Source organism: Podarcis bocagei (assembly GCF_964188305.1).
Source record: "Podarcis bocagei genome assembly, chromosome: 8".
Lineage (NCBI taxonomy): Eukaryota > Metazoa > Chordata > Lepidosauria > Squamata > Lacertidae > Podarcis > Podarcis bocagei.
In genome coordinates, this window is record NC_138133.1 from 81063301 (window position 1) to 81087324 (window position 24024).

A 24024-nucleotide genomic window follows, 5' to 3' on the forward strand; every position below is an offset into this window, starting at 1 on the left:
AGGTTACATATGCTTCAGGTTACAGACCCTCTGCTAACCCAGAAATAGTACCTCGGGTTAAGAACTTTGCTTCAGGATGAGAACAGAAATCGTGCTCCGGCGGGGCAGCAGCAGCAGGAGGCCCCATTAGCTGGTGCTTCAGGTTAAGAACAGTTTCAGGTTAAGTACAGACCTCCGGAACGAATTAAGTACTTAACCCAAGGTACCACTGTATATCACAATGTATGGAATGAGGATGGAACTATGCAGAGAAGAACGGGACAATGTCCTGGCAACTGCTACTACTTAGGGAACTAAAAATGACAAAGTTTTAATTATCTTTAACATATTGCTACAACTGTTATTTTAACGTACAGATCATTTTTAAATTAGCACATTTTCTCTAAAATTAAAAGCTGTAGATATCCAAGGTAAGGTGAGAGAATGTTTTCTAAAAATTTAATTACATTACTAAACAAGAAAAAAGCCAATTCTGTGCCACACGTTTAGATATTCAAATATAATTCACTATGGGGTCTTAGTTGACTACACGTATACATCCCACACCACCAGTTCTTTTGACTGATTGTCAATTTTCTATACCAGGCCAAACTAGAAAGAATGGATAAAAATTTACGGAACAAAAAAATTCTTAGACAATTTTTAAAAAAAATGCCAGAAAAATTTGCATTTCAGCATTCTCTAGTAAGAGAAACACCCTTTGCTTTTTAAGAACGTTGCCAGCCATGCTGAAAACACTTTCACATGGCACACTTGTTCCTGGGATAGCTAAAAACCTCTTTACAAGCGCCTTCAACACTGGGAAGGATGCCTCTTGTCCCTTTCACCACATCAGAGGGAATGCATCAAAATTCACTCTTCGCATAGCCATATAGTGCTTCCAGTACAGACAGTGGTGCTAATCCATCACCTGCCGGGCCCTCTTCTTCCTCTAAATCTTTTTTTTATTTTTTTTGGCCAACCCTTTTTCTTTTAATGGAGTTGGCCGGGTATTTGGCTCTGTGGAAACAGCACACAGACACAAACACAGAGAAGGAGAGAAGCGAGAAGGGAGATATAGAAATGAGGGAGACACGGACACAGAGAGAGAGAGAAAGGAGAAGGGAGGAAAGAATGAACTGTGAAACATTATGGATTTAGATTAGTATGAAAAGAGAAGAAGATAGTAAAGTGAAGGAGTTAATTTTATTAGAAAGAAGATCTTGGAGAACTGTTACAAGGTAATTCAATGAAACTCAGATAGGGGGGATTCGAGGAAGTCAGTTAACAATGAAAATTAATGGGGGTCTTAGAAGTAATATGTGTTTATATTTTTGTTTCTTTCTTTTTTTAGTATTGTGTTGTCTTTTTCTTTGTGTGTTTTATATGTTATATCTGTTATAAATGTGGGCAATCAATAAAAAAAATTGAAGGAAAAAAAGAAAGGAGAAGGGAGGAAAGAGGTTTAAACAACAGGGCAAGGTTGCTTTTTTTAAACAACAGGGCAGCAACATGGGGCTTTTGGTAGGCAAGGTGGAAAGGGCTTTCTGGTCTTGAGGGGACCCCGGTGGGGTTTGGGTCTCAGGAGGAGCTGGGGTATCAGGAGGCACCCATGGGAGGGTCGTGCCAGCAGAGAGAGCCCAAAGAGAATGGAAGGGGGAAAGGTGCTCCTAGCAAGAAATTCAGACTAGCATCTCTCTCAGCTGCCAACCAGCCTGGTGCCTGCATTTAAAACAAGGAGCTTGTGGGTGTCTATATTACTTAGGAAAGTTCCCAGATAGGTTGCTTTCTTCAGCATCTGCTCTTGTGGTTTACTGGCCCCTGCAAAAGGCAGGGAGAGCTGAGAGGCAGCAGGAATCACGAGAGAAGCAGTGGCTTGCTTCACGGTTTTCCCCACATCGTGATTTTCAACATAGTGCGCATGCACATCGTGATTCGCAACACATCATATTGATACACTACCCAGAAAAAGCCCATTCTAGCATTGTCACCCTCTGGACCTCTCATGAAAGAAGGGCCTCAGATGATGATCACAGGGTCAGTTCATATGGGGAGTGGCAGTCCTTGAGATCTTAGTTTCATGCCTTAGCTTCAAAACATTACAACACTGCCTGGGCAATGGCTATTTCCCAGCATGCTCCTCCAACAACACATTACTAACATCATGATGTGCTATGTAGATGGCTGCAAAAATAGGAAGAAAAAAAACCCCTCACATTAATCAGTTTTCTCATCAGACTTGAAATAAATGTGTGGCAGTTTCAAAGATGGCTTGGTGCAACATCCGCTTTCTGAAAGTCGATTTTGTTGCCAGCCGTCTGGAAACTCCATACAAGATGGAATGCCCTAGGATAGCACTGCACATTATGTTAGCAACGAATGTATTTTAAATCAAAGAACAATCAACACCACAAAAACTCACTGGCTCACAAATCATTTTTCTTTAGCACCCCATTACGGAGACGAGATTTTTCCCTAACTAGTAAATTTGCCTAACTGCTTTGCAGATCAGCAAAATGGTCTATAGCCACACTTGATGTCATTCTATTACTGAAGTTAAGCAAGATTGGTCTTGTACGTTACCTGGATTGAAGACGAACCAGGAACCATATGTTGACAACTCTTGAGTTCCTTGGAAGAAGATTGATGCAAATGACTAGGAGCCCACAAATATTGACTGACCTCTGTAGTCAATCATTATTTGTAACTGGTCACAAGTTTGCCCCCTTCAAAATAATCCAGCACACATGAAGGACTTGGGAGAGGGGAGAGGTCAGTCTCCCATGCTGCAGACACTCTAATAATGCCTTCAAAGAGTTGAGCACAAGAAGTCAATTAATTCACACCAAATTTTGAAGGCAATTAGAATCAGAGACTGTGTGTGTGTGTTGCTGTCATAAAAAACCCCAGAAAAGCTTGGATGCCAAATGAAAAGGAGACACACAAACACACCCCAGACGCCACTCCATTACAAGAACACAACAGAAGATCTGCTGGATTAGCCCAAAGGCTCATCTAGTTCAGAATCCTGTTTTCACAGTGGCCAATGCGATGCCTATGGGAAGCCCCAAAGCAGGATCTAAATGCAACAGTGTTCTCCCCTCTTGCGATTCCCAGCAGCTGGTATTCAAAAGTTTTCTTCCTCTTTGTACGCATGAGATCAGGAAGGGTGATGTGTCCCTCTCCCACTTAGTACAAAATAGAAGATTGCTCCCATAGAATTGTGCCTGACAAATTAGGCACGGGGAGGCATCTTGTCATAATGGAATCAAGTCGATGGTTGCCAGAAGAAGTTAATGATCATCAACAGCAGCCACATTTGCAGAAATCCATACTACTGCAAGAAATAACTCACTTTCAGAAGGACACAAAGATAAAACTTTTTTTTGTACACAGATGAGTACTTTAAAGGAACCTAAAAAAATTAGAGGAAGTAGCAAGGAAAGTAAATGAAACCACTGCAGTGGATTATGTGCAAGACTTGCTGTATTGCTTAACTGCAAACCAGTTCAATTGCTCTTTGGCACACCTGCAAAATGTAAGAGCTCTTTCCTATAGTCTGAATACTGAGTCAGCATCAGAACTTTATAGGAGCACTAAAAATGCTTTCCAAGTAGAATTTGGTCTTGGACAACTCAAGCAAGAAATATCAAGATAGGAAAATGAGAGGCCTCTCAATCAAAGTAAACCCTGTCATATTTAGAAAACCACAGGTGCTGCCCTGGGAAAGTTGATGAAGGATGTGTTAAGACCCACAGCTTCGGGCATGATCAACTACAGAAGAAAAGAATCACACAAGGAAATGGTATGGGGACTTTGTTTGCACAACCCTTATTTTCCACCTCACATCCATTTATCTTTCAATTTTCAAAGTTGAGATATACTAGCCATCACAAACAAAAATATACATTTAACATAATAATGTTTGAGTCCCCCTGACTGGCTGACCCACAGAGATATCAAAATTGTTAGGAAACCTTCATAAGGGAGGAAAAAACTGAGATTTGTAGTATGTGTAATCCAAGACATCCCGTTTCCTAAAAATGAAATATGTTTTCTTCTAGCAAACTGCTGCCTGCCTTATAATAGCTACCAACTCTCCTCAAAGATCAAGCCTGGCCACACATGCGGTGGAATGCAAGGGTGTGGAGTTTTCCCTTTATACAGCCATCGATGAGAGATGGAAATTTTGGAGGCAGGCAGGAAGAATACACAGAGTAAATGCAGCCTTATATTCTGCAACCACATTCCTGAATGCCACTGCAAATACTCTACCTCCTCCCTAGCTTGTTCCAATTTTAGACTAACACTCTCACAGAAAGTGCATCCCGCCCTCAATACCTTCTCCTGTAAGCTTTGTTTGGTCGGGTTTCCATTTTGCTGTAAGGTGACAATGGTGTGCTAAGATTCCTTTCCCACTTTTGAATATAACAGTCAATATTTCAACAATTATATATTTCTACCAATTAATAGCACATTGATAAAAAGGAATGGAAACCCACTTTATATTTTTATTGCCACTGACTGGTTGTGCCTGAAACTACAAACCCCTGGTACTTGTCACTCAGTGTGTCTGGCATACAGTTTTCTCCAAATCCAGGCTCATGGTTTATTATCACCAAATCTTGGTAACTGCTTGTGGTTTGCTTGGAGATTCTTGGTTTGGATGACATGACAAGCCACACAAACCAGATGCTGGCAAATCCTAGGTTAAGACAAGGAAACAGATAGCCCAACAGAATATGACAAGCTTCAACAGCCAATATATTCTTTGTCGGGCCTGGAAGACAAGGTTTGGTGCACCTAATGAACCAGCCCCATATCTCAGAACAGCAATATTTAAATTTCCATGTATGCATTCATATGTGCACAAAAATCTCTGCGGTTTCCTCTTCCGACTAGAATGCCTTGTGCTGCATCAAATGCCCTTCTGGCAGGTCTCTAACTCTGAGAAGCTGATTTTTGAGAGACACAAAGGCTGTGGTAGGAAGTGGCATAGTGTGCAGCTATCTGGATCCCAGATGGCTTCATGTGTTTGGTTTGAGCTACCTACTATTGATGGACAGCAGGCAACAGACGTATTCCTCTTACTAAACTATTGCTTTGTAGATTTGCTTCCAGGGGCCATCGCTAGGTAAAAAGCCAGCTATGGAGAAAGGCAAGCAATAGTCTGTGGTGCACTCAGGTAAATAATAACAGCAATGAGATGAAATCACAGTATGAAAAATAATAATATAATCCATCATGATACTGGACTAATAATGATCATAGGACAGGGCCTCGTGATTTCATTCTATCAAAGACCCACAAGAGAATATCATAAATATGGTGAGCAATGGAAAATTATATAGAAATACCAGTATGAATCACAAACTGAGATGGATCTTGAAATGTTAAGAACACACTATCCTTTCTTTCTCTCATGCACTTACATTGCCTCCAGTCAACTGTGAAAAGCTAAGCGTAGCAAAACCATGCTGTTCTACGTAGTAGAAAACTAGTCGGCACGGAAAAAGATACTACCCTTCAGCGTCAGCATATCCCAGCATTTTTAAGAGTGCACTCACTATACATACAGTCTCACAGTTCATTAAACAACAGCTTGCACTTTGTCTGACCGCATCTCTGGATAATAGGTTCTTTGGTGACAAGTCCACATGCTTAGGAACCAAAACATGCAAACAACACAAAACAAAGGACTCAAAGAGCAATGAAAAGTGAAGCCCAAAGCTAATTTGCTTAGGCTTACAGGTAAACATTAGCATTCCAGAAGTCCCCATTTCATTTATATATTGAAAAGCATTTATAAACAACTTAATATTTTAAAAAATCTCTAAGCAGCATATAATATAAAAAAGCAATCAGTATCATTAAAACAAATACAACCTAAAACCAGCAGCACAGTAATATAAAAGTGTGGGAAAGCATAAAAAAGCAAATAAAGCAAGGCCCAACCACAACGGTCAAGGGACAGCCCGAGGAAAAAGACACATCTTTACAATATAGCTATACAATGACTCTTGGGGTCCCTTCCAATTCTAAGATTCTATGATCCAAAGCGCTGGATGGTTGCATGTAAATTTTAAGACGAAGGCACACATCTGCACGTTTCTAAACTTCATGTTGCACAGAGGATTAAAAATAGGATGCTACAAATACTAACGGATCAAGCACAAAGAGGAAATAAAACTCCACTTAACTAGTTTGCAACAATGTACAAATCAAGATTCCAAGATCTCCCAAGCTCTGCCTCATGTGTTGTATTGAGGCTAACCTTTCTAGAATAAGAACACCCTGAAAGTGTGATGTCTTATCAGTTACAAGCTAGGCCAATCACACAACTGAAAGAAGCAAGTTGGCTGCAAGAGCAGATCGTAAGGTATTTTCAATACGGCTTGCAGGGCTGGGAAAGGTTACCTACCGCTGCACTAAACAACCATCTTGAACACTGCTGGCAAGTGAAAGATTTTGGTCCTGTAAGCAACAAGCTATGTTCAGAAGCAACTGCACACCGCAATAGGCTTGTCACAAGTTCTGCCTGCATTCAGTTAATGTTTCCTTCCTTCTACTGGGTTGAGTCACATCCTCCAGTTTGTTTCCCTTTTTTAAAAGAAACTAGGCTATGTTAAGAGGCAAGGGCTGCAATTCTGCATACATTTATATGGGAGATGGCCGCTTCCTCGCTGCTTCATGTAAGTTACCACAACTATCACTGCACTATTCCAAAAGACAAGACTCACATTATTATCATCCCTGTAATAGAGAAATCTTGATTTCATGACTGAAATTTGAACTGCACCTTCCGGCGCACAGCTCATGCTCTTTATCAGTGTCCTACAACGGCTTTCCAGACTGCTGCTAACTATTGTTGCCCCAAGCATGCTAAAAAAAACTCTCAGGAGAGAAAAAGCCCATTCCTGATTCAGTGGGTTTAACTAAATGTTGCCCTGACCACTGGCCATGCTTTCTGGGACTGAGGGGAGTTGCAGTCCAAAATATCAGAAGGGCACCAGGTTGGGAAAGGCTGGCATAGGAGAACATGACTAGAAGCTTACAGTGGAGGATAAAGTTTCTACACATGTCCCAAAAGATTCACCAAACGAACACTGGAGCTTTCTGTAATGTCTTCCGCATTGCTAAAAAGTGGGGTGGGGAGACAGTCACAGCTACAATTTTAACTTAAGTTGCCACACAGCTTTGCACAGAAATGCAAATTATGATAATCAGGATCACCCAGCATTAGAGAGAGAACACAGCAGCGACACAAATGATCATTTTAAAGGACTTTGCAACATATATATTTTTTAGCCAGACCGGTTTCTTATTAGTGTGCTTTGTATGAGGAAGTGAGAATTGTGTGCTCATTTCTTCAAACAATCCTATTTTTAAGGGCTATACTCAGACACTCTTCTATGAAGTACTATATTAAATGTTCCATTTTTAGAAGAGTATAATTGGGAAGCAAACTGGCATTCTGATCATATTCATCTTTGTACTTCCCGTTAAAGAAAGAACGGGGGAATTTTGTTCATACAAGAATTTGAATAGTAAGCAAGCTCAGTCATCACTGAACAGGGTAGGCAGCTGGAAGGGTACTCAAGTCTGCCAAGCCCTATCCTAGAGGGGGGAGGCCGGAACTAGATGTGGGCCTGGGGAGGATTACAGGTATACTGGGAACCCAGCCAAAATGCCATCCATCCTTGGGGTTCAAATGGTTAAATTTGAAAGGGGATAAGAGAGGTCACTTCCATTCAGCTTCAAAGAAAATGCCACCCCAAAGAGGCACCCCTCCCACAAGGATGCTCTTGGGAGCTCCATGCTCTTCCATTTTTCTCTGTATCACTAGAAAAGACCGAAGGCTGCCCTGCTGGGCTCACAAAATTCATTCATTCAATTTGCCCCTTCACCTGCTCCTCCCCCTTTTCTGGTTCTTGGCACACTGCTTACAATTCTGACCCCAATAATGGGAAAGCAATTTGCTTCGCCTGCCAAACTCTTTGTACAAATACTCAGCTTTCTCAAACGATGGTAAAAAAAATCCTAAGTAGTCGCTGAATCCACAATCCGTAGACAGTGCCGTGTATACTCTTCACTTCAAAATAGTGATGATAAAGATTTGCTCCAAAAAACACCCTGAATACTGCACCTTGTACAAATTATGTACCTTCAGAAACTGTGCATAATTTCTCATTTTGCACACATTATTCTGCTGTTGTTAGTTATGGGAGAGAGACAAAGAACTATGCAGGGCATAAAAGCCCCATTCCAGACCACTGCGAATCAGGCTAGTTCCCTGGTTTGTAAGATTTTGATAGGCATTGCCTACAAACTTTTAAGCATATCTTTTGCAGTCCAAATGGGCAGACACATGGTTTTTAGTGGGGGCTATCTGTGAACTGAATACTGCACATATTTCTATTTTGTGCTTTTTCGGTGCTCCCACAGAATAACAGTTCAGCACAGAGATACACATGCATGCCTGTGCACAGTCCAATCCCAGATGAAAGGCGATGACAGCTTGCAATTTAGCAAGGCGGCTGAAGGAAAGGCATTCTGTATCTGCTTTCTGGGAAGGCTGGGCCAAGAAGAAGTAACAGCATATAAACTACTTGGGTCAGAATTACGAACCCACCTTCCGCCATGCTGAAAGAAATGCAACTCCAACTGTGAATTTAATGAAACCGCATACATTTAGTATAGAATTCATGATGAATGACTGCACACCCTTCCACAGTATATATCCTTTTGATGTGAAAATGAAACTGGCCTTAGCAATTCAGCCTCTACTATTCATGGAAGCTCCTTTAATTGGATGAAGACAATGCATTAACAAACAGAAAGAAAAAAGCGAGATACTCTGGATACAGTTGTCAGAACGGAGAGTCCCATCTATGTCACTCATGCTTGTAAGAGATGCCCCATCCACCTCAATGGAGCGTCCATTCCAAACAAGCATTCCTCTGTGTATGTGAACTGTTTCCTGTGTATCTGAAGAAGTGTGCATGCACACGAAAGCTCATACCAATAACAAACTTAGTTGGTCTCTAAGGTGCTACTGGAAGGAATTTTTTTTATTTTGCTTCCTTCCAACAAAGGAAATAGGGGAAGCCAGGTGGAGATTCATTAGGCATGGTTAAGCGTCCGTTTTGGCTTCCTAGCAAAAAGAACAAGAATGAAATGCAGTGACCTGGAACTCTTATCCCTCCCGGAGTCCACTGGCCTGTTGAAATACCTGTTTAATAAACCATCTCTTAGTTTTGGAATTCCCAAACTCACCTGCCATTTCCCTTCTACTCCCTTTCTTTCCATGTCTTAAGACTGTAACTGTGCAAATGTTATATGCGGCACATTGCTACTCCAAGCATTCTATAGAGGACCTACAGAAATACTAAGTAACAGAGATTCATTTATTTTTCTGTTCAAGACCTGGCATGAGAATCACTGTCAGGTGGGGCTGCAGCTGACAAAAAGGACAGTAAGCCCCACAGCCCCTTTCAGAAGTCTACTGTTTCTACAGAATTCAAAGGGAAATAAATTTGCTTAAGCGTGACAGGCTTCTCTTTCACTCCTAATGCCAACTACACCCACCTTGTGCCCAGTGTGGTGTTTTAACATGCACATTTTAATCCCCCTCTCAAACAAGTTATACTACCTTTCCTTGCATTGTAGTTAAAAAAACCCTCAAAGAAAATTCACCCAAAGTATCAAAGAAGTGGAAGTTGCACAGAACACTCACCAAGAATCTAAGCACAACACTTTAAAAGAATGGCACCTGAGGAACTACTCAACTTCTACAGATTCCCAGTCCACATGAGGCTGTCCACTAACAGGAAGAAGAGGGTCTTCTTCACAGAAGCAGTTTTGGAATCCACAACCAAAAGATGTGGCAGCCATCTCCAGCAGACACGAGTTTGAAAATAGGTATTTCCATTGGCAGCTAAATAGAACTTACATGTTCAGAGCTAAATAGAACTTACATGTTCAGAGCGTACTTGTATGTTGGATGCTGGTGGCAAACAGAACATGATCACTGTGCTGCTTGTGAGCTCCCAGACACTGGCGACTGCTGGAAAAAGAATGCTGGTATTGATGGACTTTGGTCCAATTCAGCAAGGCCATTTTAAGTACCATCAATACCTTCTGCAATTTGGAAAAAAGCAGCATTTTCTCCAGTTCCCTTGGTGATTCCATTGCATGTAACTTTATTTCTGACCACACGACTACTCTGAGCTCTCTAAAAGGAAGCGCACAGCAGTTTACATAGGTTCTAATGCAGACTCCCACCAGGGCAACTTCAAAGGCCAGAACTACCTTGATTCATCACTTAAATTTTTACCCTCTTCTTGGCCAGTTATCTAGAAATTTGATTTCAGAATTGATGTTGAGCTTTACAAACTTCCTGGTGTCAAAAGTCAGCCCTCATGGCTAGGTAGATATCAGCCTAATAATTTTGCAGACGCATCAACAGCTTGCTTATGGCATTTTAAATGCTAGCTATACCAAACAACCAAGTTGCCACGCTTTTTCTCTCTTTGCACTGTATGATGATAATCACTATCAGTTTTAATCCATTCAATTACATTCGTTAAATGAAAACAAATAACCCTGTTTTCTGACTCTTGATCAAAAAGTGAAATATGTCAAAATTCACTGTGTTCCCTTGCAATTTACTGTATAAACAGAATCTTTTATAAATACAATTCTTGCTCATTGGAAATACTCCTATATTTAGGATGCTCACCCTGCTAATCATATCCACAAGGCCATGCTGCACAGATTTAGCCTTAATGCTGGTTTCCAACCACCAATTGCCTACACCTGCTGAAAACCCACAGCAGGGAGGGCAAATCTTTCAGAACGAAGTCCCTGCTGTTACTTCAGTGTGCCTTCCAACACAGCAAGGCTATGAAGTTATAAAATGCGCCTGGAATAGTTGTGGGAGGGAAACCTTGCCAAAGAGTGTGGGAGTCTTGCCAGCATTTGCTGTAGAGTTTAAACTCCAATTTTAAGAGGGGGAAATAATACTGTACACCACCAGCAGCTTTCAAATGATTTAATAAAAGGATATTTACATAACAAGAGTAATGTCACTCTGATCTAGGAGGTCCCTACATATGGAAGATCCCACAAAAGCAGTAGCATCTCTGGAACTTAATTCAAGCACTGATAGGCTGCTGACAGAAAGAGAGAGAGAAAGGACAAAGGAAGCCGCTTTAGATCAGGTTGTATCATTGGTCCATCTAGCTTAGTTATGTCTACATTGGCTGTGTTCATTAAGTTATGGTTTTTTTTAACCATGGTTTCTTCAACAAACCACAAGTCAGTTCACAGACAAGCAAACCAACAGGGGCTTCGCACTGTAGTTTGTTGGCAGAAAGCAAACCATGGGTAGTGTGCAGGCTTGATTCAAATAAATCACAGTTAGACTAAACAAAACAAGACTTAGTATTATGTGAAAACCATGCTACTGACTGGCAATATCTCTCCAGGGTTTCAGGTTGGCATCTTTCCCAGTCTTGCATGGATATGCCAGGGACTGGACCTTGAACAAAGAAGGGTTGTCATTTAGCTTGGATGTCATTTTTTTAAAAGCATCAGACAAACTCATGGACAAATTACTATCAGTAATTATTTGCCATGATAGATATATGGAGCTTCCATATACTTGGGCAGTATTCTGCTGAATACCAGGTAGTAGAGAACAGACAATAGGGGAAAGCTCCCTCTACTTTATGTTCTGCTTCTGAGCTCTCAGAGGTTTGTGACTGGCCCTGACTAGATTAGGTATGACCAAGCAAAGCAATCTGCAAATTCCTAAATTACGGTACTTGTTCTCCAGAAATTCCATAAGTACACTGAACCAGGTTTCTGGACGAGGCTCATGATGATGGTGATACATCTCATCTACTGAAGGTTGTTTCGCCACGCCCCAATAAATCATTGGACTCACTTGATGAACACAACCAAGTGAGATGGATGCAGGCAGAACCAAGGGAAGTAGCATTGCCTTTGCCAGAATTTTACTAGCATTTTTAAGATTAAAAAATCAAGAGGGCAGTGGTTTGTTTGAAAGACTCAGTGCCGTTTTAAAGAATGAGACAAGGCATACTAAACTTTGCCTCTGGGTGACTCCAGCTGGCTGCAAGATGCAGCTGACAAGGCATGGTCTCTGCTGCAACAGCAGTTTGGTAGCCAACCTTTTTACTGTAACTGTTATCCACATTAAGAGAGAGAGATACAGAGAAATGTGAAGGGTTTGTTGCCTTCTAGCTCACAGTAGCTTTCCATAAGACTGAAGTCTACCCTTTCTTTAAAATTATCTGTTCTTGCTAGCAGCAAGCAAACTGCTCTTCTCAAACAGAAGCAACACGCTGAGCATCTCCTCACTCAGCACACTCATGTGCCCTTATGCCTGACCTGAATGACGAACTGCTATGCCATAACCAGCTCAGGACTGTCATGAGTGCCAGAGAGCACGGAAACACCATTTACCTTCCCGCCGCAGCAGTACCTATTTATCTACTCATGCTGGTATGCTTTCAAACTGCCAGACTGGCAGGAGCTGGGACAAAGCAATGGGAGCTTACCCTGTACCGCAGATTCAAACTGCTAACCTTCTGATTGGCAAGCCCAAGAGCCTCAGTGGTTTAGACCACAGCACCACCCACAGCCCTGCTGCTTTATATGAGGAAAGGGGGTGTGTGAAATCTAGAAAAACAGACAGGCACAAACATGATGGTATCAGCAACTTTTTTTTAAAAAAAGACACAGAAGTACATTACATCAGGAGATGATTGAGCAGGGGGTGGGGGAGGATATCAGAAACTTTCTGCTGATATCCTGAAGTGTGTTTGTGAGGAGCAAGTGTTTCCTCATTTGTGAAGTGGGACACTAGTGGGACACTAATATGTTTTATCGCTGTATCCGGAGCAAGCAAGGGAGGCAGAACTGTGACTTAAATGAAGGAAGTAAAAGTAATTTCACTTTCAAATCCCCTTTGTGCAGCCAGTAAAAACAAAATAAGTGAATGCCAACAACGTTATGTGGATATGTTTTCACTGTTGACAGTGGTAATTATTCAGGACTGGAGAATCAGATTAATAAAATCCCTTAATCATCAATGGGTTTTGCCTTTAATTTATTGTGGATTCTGAATAACCCGCTGTTTACCTAAGAGATTACAATTTGGAGACTGACGGGTTTTGCTGCAAGATAACCGCATGGCCCTACAAACCAAATTATCAACAGCTCAAATCAGGGCAGTTAATAAATGAAAGTTCAAGATGGACTTCTGTCCTGAAGCTTATCATGTTTACATTGGGAATATGTCTCACTTGTTTTGGTAGATCTCACTTCCAAATACTTGGGCTACAGAAGGGCCATGGGGCTACGCAAAGGACAACCAAATTGTTTCTTCTGGAACCAGCAACAACATGCCTTCGCAAAAAGCTTTATTGCACATAGAAGCAACCCAGTCAGATGGGCAGGGTACAAATAAATAATGATGATGATGATGATGATGATGATTACACAGGGCAAGTCACATTTCTAGCAAACCATGTCAGTAAGGTAGACAATCTTCATTGGGCTGTCGCTTGTGACTGGGAATTTGGACTACCTACTAGACAGAAGAATCCGAACACCTAGCATGCACACTGACAAGCACGGTCACTTGGAGGCCCCCCCCCCCAGCTGCTATTATGTCTTTTTTATATATAATTTATTTATTTGATTTTACAAATTAAAATTTACATTCATAACCAGAAATAAAGAGAAATACACAAAGATTCCCCCAAATCTTTGGACTTCCCTCCACCTCTCCATGGGTTCCGTTACTAATCCTTTTCCTCTGCATATTTTAAGTCACTCCATTTTTTTAAATACTCCACTATATCCATCGTTCTTGTTACATTACAAGTGTTTTTAAAATCCTGCCAAAGAGTTCAACTGCTTACAGTGGTCTCCTAGATAAACTATAAATTTCCCTCATTCTTTATTGAAATTTTGGTCCTCCCAGTTTCTGATTTTCCCAGTCATTTTCGCCATCTCTGCATAGTCTGTCAGCTTAGTCTACCATTCTTCTCTGGCAGGGATTTTGTCTTCCTTCCATCTCTGGGCTAAGAGATGTAGGAGATTCTTACATGCCATACACAACCAGGTGAATTTACATTTACAGAATAGGTAAAATTATACTCGGTGCAATCAGGTCCTTTTACTCTCTGCAGGTATAGACAACACAGTGCTGTAACCCTGACAAAAAAAATTAAAGACCCTGATGCAGAAATGTTAGCAGCTTGCAGCAGAAATAGCACACTGTGCTTGAGGAATTAAGTTAACTAACACTTCAAGTTAAGGAGAGCAGTTCCTGAGCAGCAGTGGAGTCAGGTTCCTTTGCATCTTTAATGGAGTATGCAATTACATGCTGTGATATCTTGTCTTGCAATAGAGTTAAACTGCTGAGAACATCCATACATTTTTAGGGCTGAACAGATCATCCACATCCCCCATGGAATTTGCAAGCAGTATCCATTTAAAGACCTAGGGCTACTGCAAAAAAGCTCCTGGAGACTGAACTGGCCTTAAGTGTGAGGTATACAAGCCATCTGAATTACCTCCAATATGACTGTGGTCTCCTGAGCAGTAAGCAACATAAATATGTGACAAAATAAAATGAACAGCTTACTCAAGTTCTGCTGCTTACTAGTTATCATCATTTACATTTTCACCGTCCCTCTTACATTCTTCACAATTTTTGCTCCTCCCTAATCATATCCCCATTTCAGCAATGGAAGGGAAATGAGGGCAAAATTGAATTATTTGCTGGCAAATCAATTCTGAGTTAATGATTCAGCAGGGATCTGTTCCCAGGTCTCACAGGTAGAAGCCCAATGTTGAAAAAACAAAGTGTCCAGAAGATAAAAATATACAATAATGTACTAACATTTTAATGTGGCATTCATTATGATGAAGCATAGGGGGATTGATTAGCTGTGGTTGGGCAGTCAGAGGGGCTTCTGGGTTGCTACTGGATCAGCTGCTGTGATCCTGCTTAGGTGCTCAGATAATAAACCTTAATAACATAGGCAGTCAGGACACAACAAAGACAGACTAAGCCTAGGAATGGAAAAGGCAGGAATTAGAAAAATGTAGGCTATGGAGGTTCCTAGGAAAGGTTGTTGAAACAAGGGAATGGTCCAAACCAATACAAAGAGGACAAGACCAAAGGGAGGGTGGGACAGTCAGAGAGGGGAACAGAAAGGTACCAGGAGTTTGCATATAGAATTAAAATATTAAAGCCAGGTTTTTAGAAACCCTCTATTAAATGTCTTTGAACAGAAGTGGACAACTCATGATTTCGGTGCTAGAAAAGATTGTTTTTGTGTAGAGAAGACATGTAAATAGCCATTTGTGATTCACTGACTTCATGACACTAACCCAACTTTGTGACGCGAAGCTGAGTTTTCACCAGAAAACACAGCAACTTAACATATCAAAGTAAGCGGAAACAACTGCAGAAGAGTTCATTTTAACTAGTAATGGGTCCCTCTTTTAATACCCATGCTAGTTCTTCATTGGTCTTCTTGTAAAACTTCAAACTCCTAGATCTCCAAATCTTCACCTCTGCCTAATTCACTTCCTCCACCTTGCCAACCAATTAGCCCTCATACTGTGTCCTACCCTCTCACACCTGCCTTTGTGCTATGTTCTCCTCCCGCATCTGGCAACACACTGGCTTTTCTACCTTCAAATAAATATTCTTACTATGTCTGCAAAGTCTCCCTCCTACCAGTTCACCACCCCTTGCCTCACTTTATCCTCTCCTGCTCTCTGGACAGAGATCAGATACAGAACACAAAATTAACAGCTACCTCTGGTACACATCAAAAAGCAATAGGTGAACTAAATACTTTCCCCAAAGCACCATGGACTGTCTGATCAGGTGGTCTGTAGAGCTGCTGCACTAGTCAGGACATAGGAAAACCACTCCTAGGAAGGGTTACTGTTACAAAGTTGTGTTTTTGTGCTAAGAGCAACTTTTTAATAGTCTCGGTATGCCACCTATTCACAACTCCTAAGAAAATTAAAAATTGGTAAGAAAGAATACACCACAATTAAAACCAATCAGATAATACGTTGAAACCATATGCAGGGTTTTGCAATTGAAGAAGGCCCTCTGCCCAAGTCTCACCAGCTTCATGAAGTTAAGAAGGAATCAGGTTTGAAAAGTGTCATTTGTCTGACTGACTGCGCTAAATAAACATTACCTTTGTATATCAGAATAGATATTGGGGGTAGGGGATTCTACTTCTTTCAGGCCATCTATTTTGAAACATGGAACCCACCCTTCCTTGCAAAGCTTGGACTCCTAGCAGTCTTAAAATGATGAAAGTTAATCTGCCATGGGACTAAGATATGGGAAACCCTTTCAAGGGCAGGAGGCTGAGTTGTGTGGCTTTCAGATCCTCTCTGTCCTGTGGCTCCACATATCTTATTAGCTTCTTTCAAAACAGTACAGAAGTAATGAATTCGTATTAGCTCTTCACTGTTGGCAAAAGGAAATCTGGACTTTTCTGTTATCAAGACAGTTAACCATACATTTATTCTTTTTTGTGAAATATTTCTTCAGAGTGGCCACAAGAGGTTGAACACGCAAAGAGCAAAAAGTAATTAGAAAACTGAAGTAGTTCATATGGGAAGAAAGCAATGCATTTACTCAATTCTGTTTGTGGGAATTTGGCCCCAAAAGAAGAGAATGAATTCAGAACCCACAGGTAGGAGACACAGAATCCTAAGTGGATAGGAAAGAGTTAAGTTTCAGGGAAGGCCTCTAGACAAAACAACAGAAAAGCTTAACAGACATAACAAGCAGACCCAGAAAGCATTACAGAAGTCTAGATGTAAGTGACAACTTGAATTTCTATTTTAAAGTTATCATTTAAAATGGTAATACAGTACAAAGTTAGATGCTTGTACTACATGGGGGCTACTAACATGAGTTTGACCAAATGCGGGATGTCCTGGCGTGCTCTGGTCCATGGGGTCACAAAGAGTCGGACACGACTAAGCAACTAAACAACAACTACATGGGGGGGTCAATATTACTGGCATTCAATTTTTAGATACTTCTATGTGCTCAAGCTGTGCACCCAGGTTTTTCTGAGCTCTTTTTACAATATAATTAGTGTATTACTTTTATTATACAAGTAGTGCCTATGTAAGAGCATAGGAATATCCTTTCTGGATCAGACAAGAAGTCTATCAAGTCTACCACTCTCAATAAGTCTACCAGCTGCCTCTCCCAAGGATGTGGAAAGAGCCGCTCCCTGTTTGCACTCATCCTCTGACAGAATTATACAACCCCTAATAGCTGCTGGTAAAGCTATCTAATCTTCTTCTTTAATAGCCTTCTAAGCTAGTAGTCATAAAATCATGTGGCAATTAATAGAGGGCACATGGTGAGGCATTTCAGAGTCCTAGATTCTTAACAACACTGAACAGCCAACTGCTGGCATTAAACTGGGGTTAAAGTACTGGGGTGAAGACGGATCTATTGGGACCATTGATTTCTAACAACACATTCCAGTATGCAAAGTGCTTTATCGTTTCTGGCTTATTTCTCTTCATGACAGGTGTGGCAGGGTACAAGGAGGAGAGGGGTTGAAAGTCAGATCCACCTACAGTTATTGGAGGAAGGGAAGGGAATCAAATGAAATACAGACAGGCCACACAACTACAAGAGACAGGGAAAGAAGGAGAAACAACCTGAATTTTGGGAGGGAAAAGTACATACTGTCGCCTTAATCTATGCAAAGGAGTGTGTGGGGTTTTAGAGGGAGGTAAGAAATTGTTTTGCATTGGAAAATAGGGAGAATGCAGAGGGCAAATGGGATCAGATCTACCTGGAGGGAGGGAGCATGCAGTCAAAGCATGTCTACTTTGAAGTAATCTCCAATTTATTCAGTGGGACTTATTTGCTAGTAAATTGATAAGGGGTTACATCCTAATAGTAACAGGAGGAGAGGAGGAAAAATGATATGGAGAAGGAGGAAGTGTATAGGGACCTTAGGAAAATGAGACGGGGGGGGGGTTCTATGCAGTTATCCTAAATAGATAACTATTTAGATAAAGATAAAAAAGATAAGAAGACTAGGAGGAAGGGTTCTGTCAAAAGTTAGGGAATGGGCAGGCTGTTATTATCATTACAGTATTATTATTATTATTATAGATTTGTATACCGCCCAATACCTGCAGGTCTCAGGGCAGTTCACACGAAGAAATAATGATATAGAAACACTAAATACATAATCAAAAGGAAAATGAATACAACTCAATAACACCCCTCCCCCCAAAAAACCCACATTTTAAAAGAGCATTGGATGTCACATTCCAGTTATGCACTTGCCTCCTTTATCTTTCAGATCCTCTGACACAAACCTAGTGAACCATCATTTTTAAAAAGCTATCGGGGGAGAAGGCTGGGCTTCCAAGACTCTCTTTCTTTTGCAGAGGTTCTACTAACTTATTCCAGTATCCTCCATTAGAAGGGAAACCTAAGAACAAGTGCGCTGGAGAAATGCCCGCCAAGGGATGTAGTAACGCAGAAAGCGCGTAGGAGAAAATCAGGGATTGGAAGTCGGGGGGGGGGGGAGGAAAAGGAAGAGGAGCGGAGCCACGAGGCGGGGGGGAAAAAATCCGAAACAGACCCACGTGGAAAGCGAGAGGGCGGGAGAGAGGCGAGGAGGCGGTTTCCATGGAGACAGAGGAAGAGGCGCGCGATCGGCGCAGGGAGGGAAGGTGGGCGGGGCCAGCCCATGTGCCGAGGGGGCGGGACGCAGCGTTCCCTGAGAAGCGAGCCAATCAGGAGCGAGCGCAGCTCATACACTGAGGGGGGGTGGCGGTTGGTTGCGCGCGCGGCGGGGGGGGGGCGGTTGTGAGGGAAGGGTCTCCCCCCCCCACTTTCCTCCCCCCGCCGCAGGTTTAACCGATAATACTCACCGCGCTGCCCCCCTCCCCCGAAGCTGAGGGGAGGGACCGATGTGGGGCGGCGACAGCAGCGGCAGCGCCCGCAGGGACCAGGCTGAGGAGGCGGCTGAGGAGACGACAACCGCCGCCGGGCGTGCGTCACGCGCGTGCGCGCCCCCCCCCCCGCCCACTCCGCGCAGTGACCCGGATGTACCGGGCTAGGCAGGGCGGGCTCGCTGTGGAGGCGGCGGCAGCAACGGGTCGCCGGCGGCGGCCGACGCTACTGCGCATGCTCGCTCGGCGCGGCAACCTAAAACATAAAAAAGAAACGCGCCCGCAGGTGATCTTTATGTTTCTCGGCGCCGGCGGGCGGGCGGGATTAGTCCCTCTAATCCGTTTTCTCTTAAAAGCGCTTAAATCTCGGGATGATTTCGGGAGGGAATCGCGTGAGGCTTTCCACGTACACACACAAACACCCAACACCTGATTAAAACGGAGAAGGTTTGAACGATATGGTTAAAATTAATAATATTTCATATTTATTTATGCACTGCCTAAAGAACAGCTAAAATATTTTTCCCTAAAAAAAATCATTTTTAAAAAAACGTTGAAACATTAATAGGATTAAAACTGTGCGTGTGGGTAAATCTTTGTATCTATATCTTGCATTTATAAGCTTCAATTTTCCCTCTTTCCAAACGGTTTGGAGAGCACGCACGTGTGTTCCTGTGCCTGTGCAGAGAGCACATGGCAAAAACTGGCACAGCATCTTCCAGCCACGAGCCTCATTCATGGCATGTTCCATGCTAGCGATGATTGGTTTAGTTTTGGAAAAGGAGGTAACGTGGAAAAACAAAACAAAACAACTTCCCCAGCTAAACTTCTTCTGGGCAGCTGTCTATCCACTTGAAGATTTATTGCGCCTTTTGCCACCTGCGAGACACAAGACTAACCCCAACAAATAATAATAATAATTTATTATTTATACTCCGCCCATCTGGCTGGGCTTCCCCAGCCACTCTGGGCGGCTTCCAACAAAGTATTATAATACAGCAATGCATCAAACATTAAAAGCTTCCCTAAACAAGATTGCCTTCAGATGTCTTCTAAAAGTCTGGTAGTTCTTGTTCTCTTTGGCATCTGGTGGGAGGGCGTTCCACAGGGAGGGCGCCACTACCGAGAAGGCCCTATGCCTGGTTCCCTGTAACTTGGCTTCTCGCAGCGAGGGAACCACCAGAAGGCCCTCGGCGCTGGACCTCAGTGTCCGGGCTGAGTGATGGGGGTGGAGATGCTCCTTCAGGTATACTAGACCGAGGCCGTTTAGGGCTTTAAAGGTCAACACCAACACTTTGAATTGTGCTCGGAAACGTACTGGGAGCCAGTGTAGGTCTTTCAAGGGGCTAGTCCTCACTGACGAGGTGAACCGGGGCTAATGCTTTGGAGTGGTGGAATCCCCAAACATAGAAGCCGGGGGGGGGGGTGTAGAGATAGGCAAAAGCTAAATCCCTTCCCTAGGACCAACTCCAGGTTAGAGGGGTCTTTGGTTGTCTGAATCCAGGCACAAGCAGTTGCCCAGAGCACCAGCTGCACAACTGAACAGCTATTTGTGCCAGTAGTAGCCACAGGCTTGCCCAGTTGGCAAAACTTAAAACAGCCTTCTCCTCTCCCAAACAGCTTTTCATTTAATCAAATGGCACCAGGGCTCTATTCCACACATCTGCATGTTGGGTACAGTATTAAGCAGCCTCTGGTTTTAGCCCAAGGATAGGGTGGCCCTCTGGATGTTATTGGACCTTTTGGTGAATAATAAATCTCAAGAATACATAATAAATCAGGGCATCATTGGCTGATTTAGGATTGCCACATCCCTGCTGTTTCTTTGACAGGTGAGCTTGGCGGAAAATCAAACAGGTGATGTCTTCAACGCCAGGCTGAGCATTGCTTCACCTGTTTAATTTCCACCTGCCTAGCTACTGATAACAGCACAGGAGCTCTGTCACGGAGGAGTCAAACTGTGGCAATCCTCCGCTGGCATCTCAAGCATCTTCTGCAGTTATTGTTGTTGTTGTTTAGTTGTGCCCGACTCTTTATGACCCCATGGACCAGAGCACACCAGGCACTCCTGTCTTCCACTGCCTCCCGCAGTTTGGTCAAACTCATGCTGGTAGCTTCGAGAACACTGTCCAACCATCTCATCCTCTGTCATCCCCTTCTCCTTGTGCCCTCATTCTTTCCCAGCATCAGGGTCTTTTCCAGGGAGCCTTCTCTTCTCATGAGGTGGCCAAAGTATTGGAGCCTCAGCTTCAGGATCTGTCCTTCCAGTGAGCACTCAGGGCTGATTTCCTTCAGAATGGATAGGTTTGATCTTCTTGCAGTCCATGGGACTCTCAAGAGTCTCCTCCAGCATCATAATTCAAAAGCATCAATTCTTCGGCGATCAGCCTTCTTTATGGTCCAGCTCTCACTTCCACTACTGGGAAAACCATAGCTTTAACTATATGGACCTTTGTTGACAAGGTGATGTCTCTGTTTTTTAAGATGCTGTCTAGGTTTGTATCTCCTTCAGTTAATAACTTGCAAATCCCAAATGGCTGGTGCAGTATCGCACCAATGGCAGGCGATAATAGTTTCACTGACCCAGCAACCTCATTATCTTCAGACGGGGAGATTTCTCTGGGTGCAGCACCAAGAAAGCTTGTAGTTCTACAATTTTCAATCAGAAAGATTCCCCCGGCTCAAACTGCATATTTGATATTTCCGACCTGAATTCACCAACGGTACTTGGAAACGGGGTCAGAGAGAGAGGAGGCCTAGGCACCAATTGCAATATATCACTGTAACCCACCCTCCAACTGAAAAGCAGTTAAAAGGCACAGGCAGGGACCTTGTGACCCTCCAAATGTTAGATTCCAATCCCCATCAGCCCCAACCAGCATGTCAAACGACCAGGCATGATGATAACTGTAGTCCAATAATATCTGGAGGGCCATAGGCTTCATACCACTGGCTTAAGGAACAGCAACCAGGAGCACCGCAAAAATAAACACGGCATAAGGAGATATTATGTGTGAGTATATGGGAGGCTGATCCATATTTTCTACATAGCCACCGGAACCACGTAACACTGGTCCTGAGAGATCTGCATTGGTTCCCAGTACATTTCCGAGCACAATTCAAAGTGTTGGTGCTGACCTTTAAAGCCCTAAACGGCCTCGGTCCTGTATACCTGAAGGAGCGTCTCCATCCCCATCGTTCAGCCCGGACACTGAGGTCCAGCTCTGATGGCCTTCTGGTGGTTCCCTCATTGCGAGAAGTGAGGTTACAGGGAACCAGGCAGAGGGCCTTCTCGGTAGTGGCGCCCGCCCTGTGGAACGTCCTCCCTTCAGATGTGAAGGAAATAAGCAGCTACCTTATCTTCAAAAGACATCTGAAGGCAGCCCTGTTTAGGGAAATTTTTAATATTCAATGTTGTATTGTTTTTAACACTCGATTGGGAGCTGCCCAGAGTGGTTGGGGAAACTCAGCCAGATGGGCGGGGTATAAATAATAAATTATTATTATTATTATTATTATTATTATTATTACAGAGCAATTGCAAATCTGGCATATTGTTGTGCCTGGACAGTGGTTAATGGGGACCCTCCCATCATCCCCAATGCCTAAGTAAAAGGGAACAGAGGAAACTTGTTGACTGTTATAAACATTAGGTAAAGGTAAATGTACCCCTGCCCTTACGGGCCAGTCTTGCCAGACTCTAGGGATGTGCGCTCATCTCACTCTATAGGCCGGGGGCCAGCGCTATCCGCAGACACTTCCGGGTCACGTGGCCAGCGTGACAAGCTGCATCTGGCGAGCCAGCGCAGCACACAGAATGCCGTTTACCTTCCCGCTGGTAAGCGGTCCCTATTTATCTACTTGCACCCGGAGGTGCTTTCGAACTGCTAGGTTGGCAGGCGCTGGGACCGAATGACGGGAGCGCACCCCGCCGCGGGGATTCGGACCGCCGACCATGCGATCGGCAAGTCCTAGGCGCTGAGGTTTTACCCACAGCGCCACCCGCATCCCAATTGTTATAAACATTACTGGTTGTTATAAAAGGGAGAGACAGAGAGGTAAATTGAGCTTTATGACTGCAAGAACTTAAAAGTGAGGAAACGCACCTGTTCTAGAAAGAAAGGAAGGAAATCTACTATGCAGAAGCAGCTGACAGGCTCAGCATTATTTCGTTTCATTTTATTTTTGGATACCTCCAAGGTTTGATTAGTCAGTCTCTTTGATCTCTGTAAGTTCGCTCTTGTCTCCGACATATATGGCATTAGGAAAGTAGTCCCATTGGGGCTTGGGCTGCCTTCTGGAGCTTTTCTGCACTTAATGAGAGAGCTGGTGCAGCAGAGATGCTAACTCAAGGGCATTGAATCCCTCCCCCCCCCCTTCAAATTTCACCCCAGCCATGAACTTGCAAGATGTCCTCAAGGCCAAGCCTTGGTCCCCTCAGCCCTTACTCTCCATGTGCAGCCAGTTTGCAGAAGCTACAACTAGGTCACGATGATGAAACCCATCCAACGGTGTCCGGAAACCAGACTGTTCAGCTTACCAGTGGCGTGGCACAATCCGAGGAGCTGAGCTTGACATTTCTAAACCAGGTGTGGGTGACCTGTGGCCCTCCAGGTGTCATTGGGCTCCAACTCTCATCAGCCTCCGCCCCGGTCAGCATGCGCAATGGTCTGGGACAACGAGGGTTGTAGTATATATCTCAAAAGTGGGCAACCAAAACGATCAAGGCTGGATCAAGTCCCTTAAAAGGAAAGTTTGGGTGACTTTCTTGTTTGTTTGCTTGCTTGCTTGCTTGTTCGGTTTGTTTTTTAAAAAAATGGTAAGATGGACATTTTTCTGTCTCGGATAATAGTACAACCCGAGGTTATCCAATGAAGAAGAATACATGGTACCTCTGGATGCGAATGAGATCCGTTCTGGAGCCCTGTTCACATCCTGAAGCGAATGCAACCCGCAACCAACTTCTGGGTTGCCACGGAGCGCAACCCGAAAATATTCATCCCGAAGCATATTTAACCCGAGGTATGA

At 43.2% G+C, this 24024-nt stretch overlaps 1 protein-coding gene and 2 long non-coding RNA genes across 7 annotated transcripts in view; 2 read left to right on the plus strand and 1 right to left on the minus strand.

Moving 5' to 3' along the window:
- The window catches only part of LOC308593205, a 751641-nt gene that overhangs the window by 57569 nt on the left and 670048 nt on the right, over window positions 1-24024 (plus strand). The gene's annotated exons all lie outside the window — the stretch shown is intronic.
- Window positions 1-24024, minus strand: part of CYRIB (CYFIP related Rac1 interactor B) — a 63978-nt gene that overhangs the window by 27632 nt on the left and 12322 nt on the right. Inside the window, exon 1 of one of the 4 annotated variants that reach the window (XM_081205037.1) lies at window positions 18976-19125. The exons of 1 other annotated variant lie outside the window; for it this stretch is intronic. The gene's annotated coding sequence lies outside the window, so the exon portion shown is untranslated. Of the gene's footprint in view, window positions 1-6400; window positions 6479-18382; window positions 18546-18975; window positions 19126-24024 lie in introns of those variants that run through there. 2 more of the 4 variants (XM_081205039.1, XM_081205040.1) reach the window with 2 other exon arrangements.
- Window positions 19266-23860, plus strand: LOC308593213. Its single transcript, XR_014010854.1, has 3 exons — window positions 19266-19282; window positions 23462-23585; window positions 23849-23860. It is a non-coding gene; the product is annotated as an uncharacterized lncRNA (long non-coding RNA).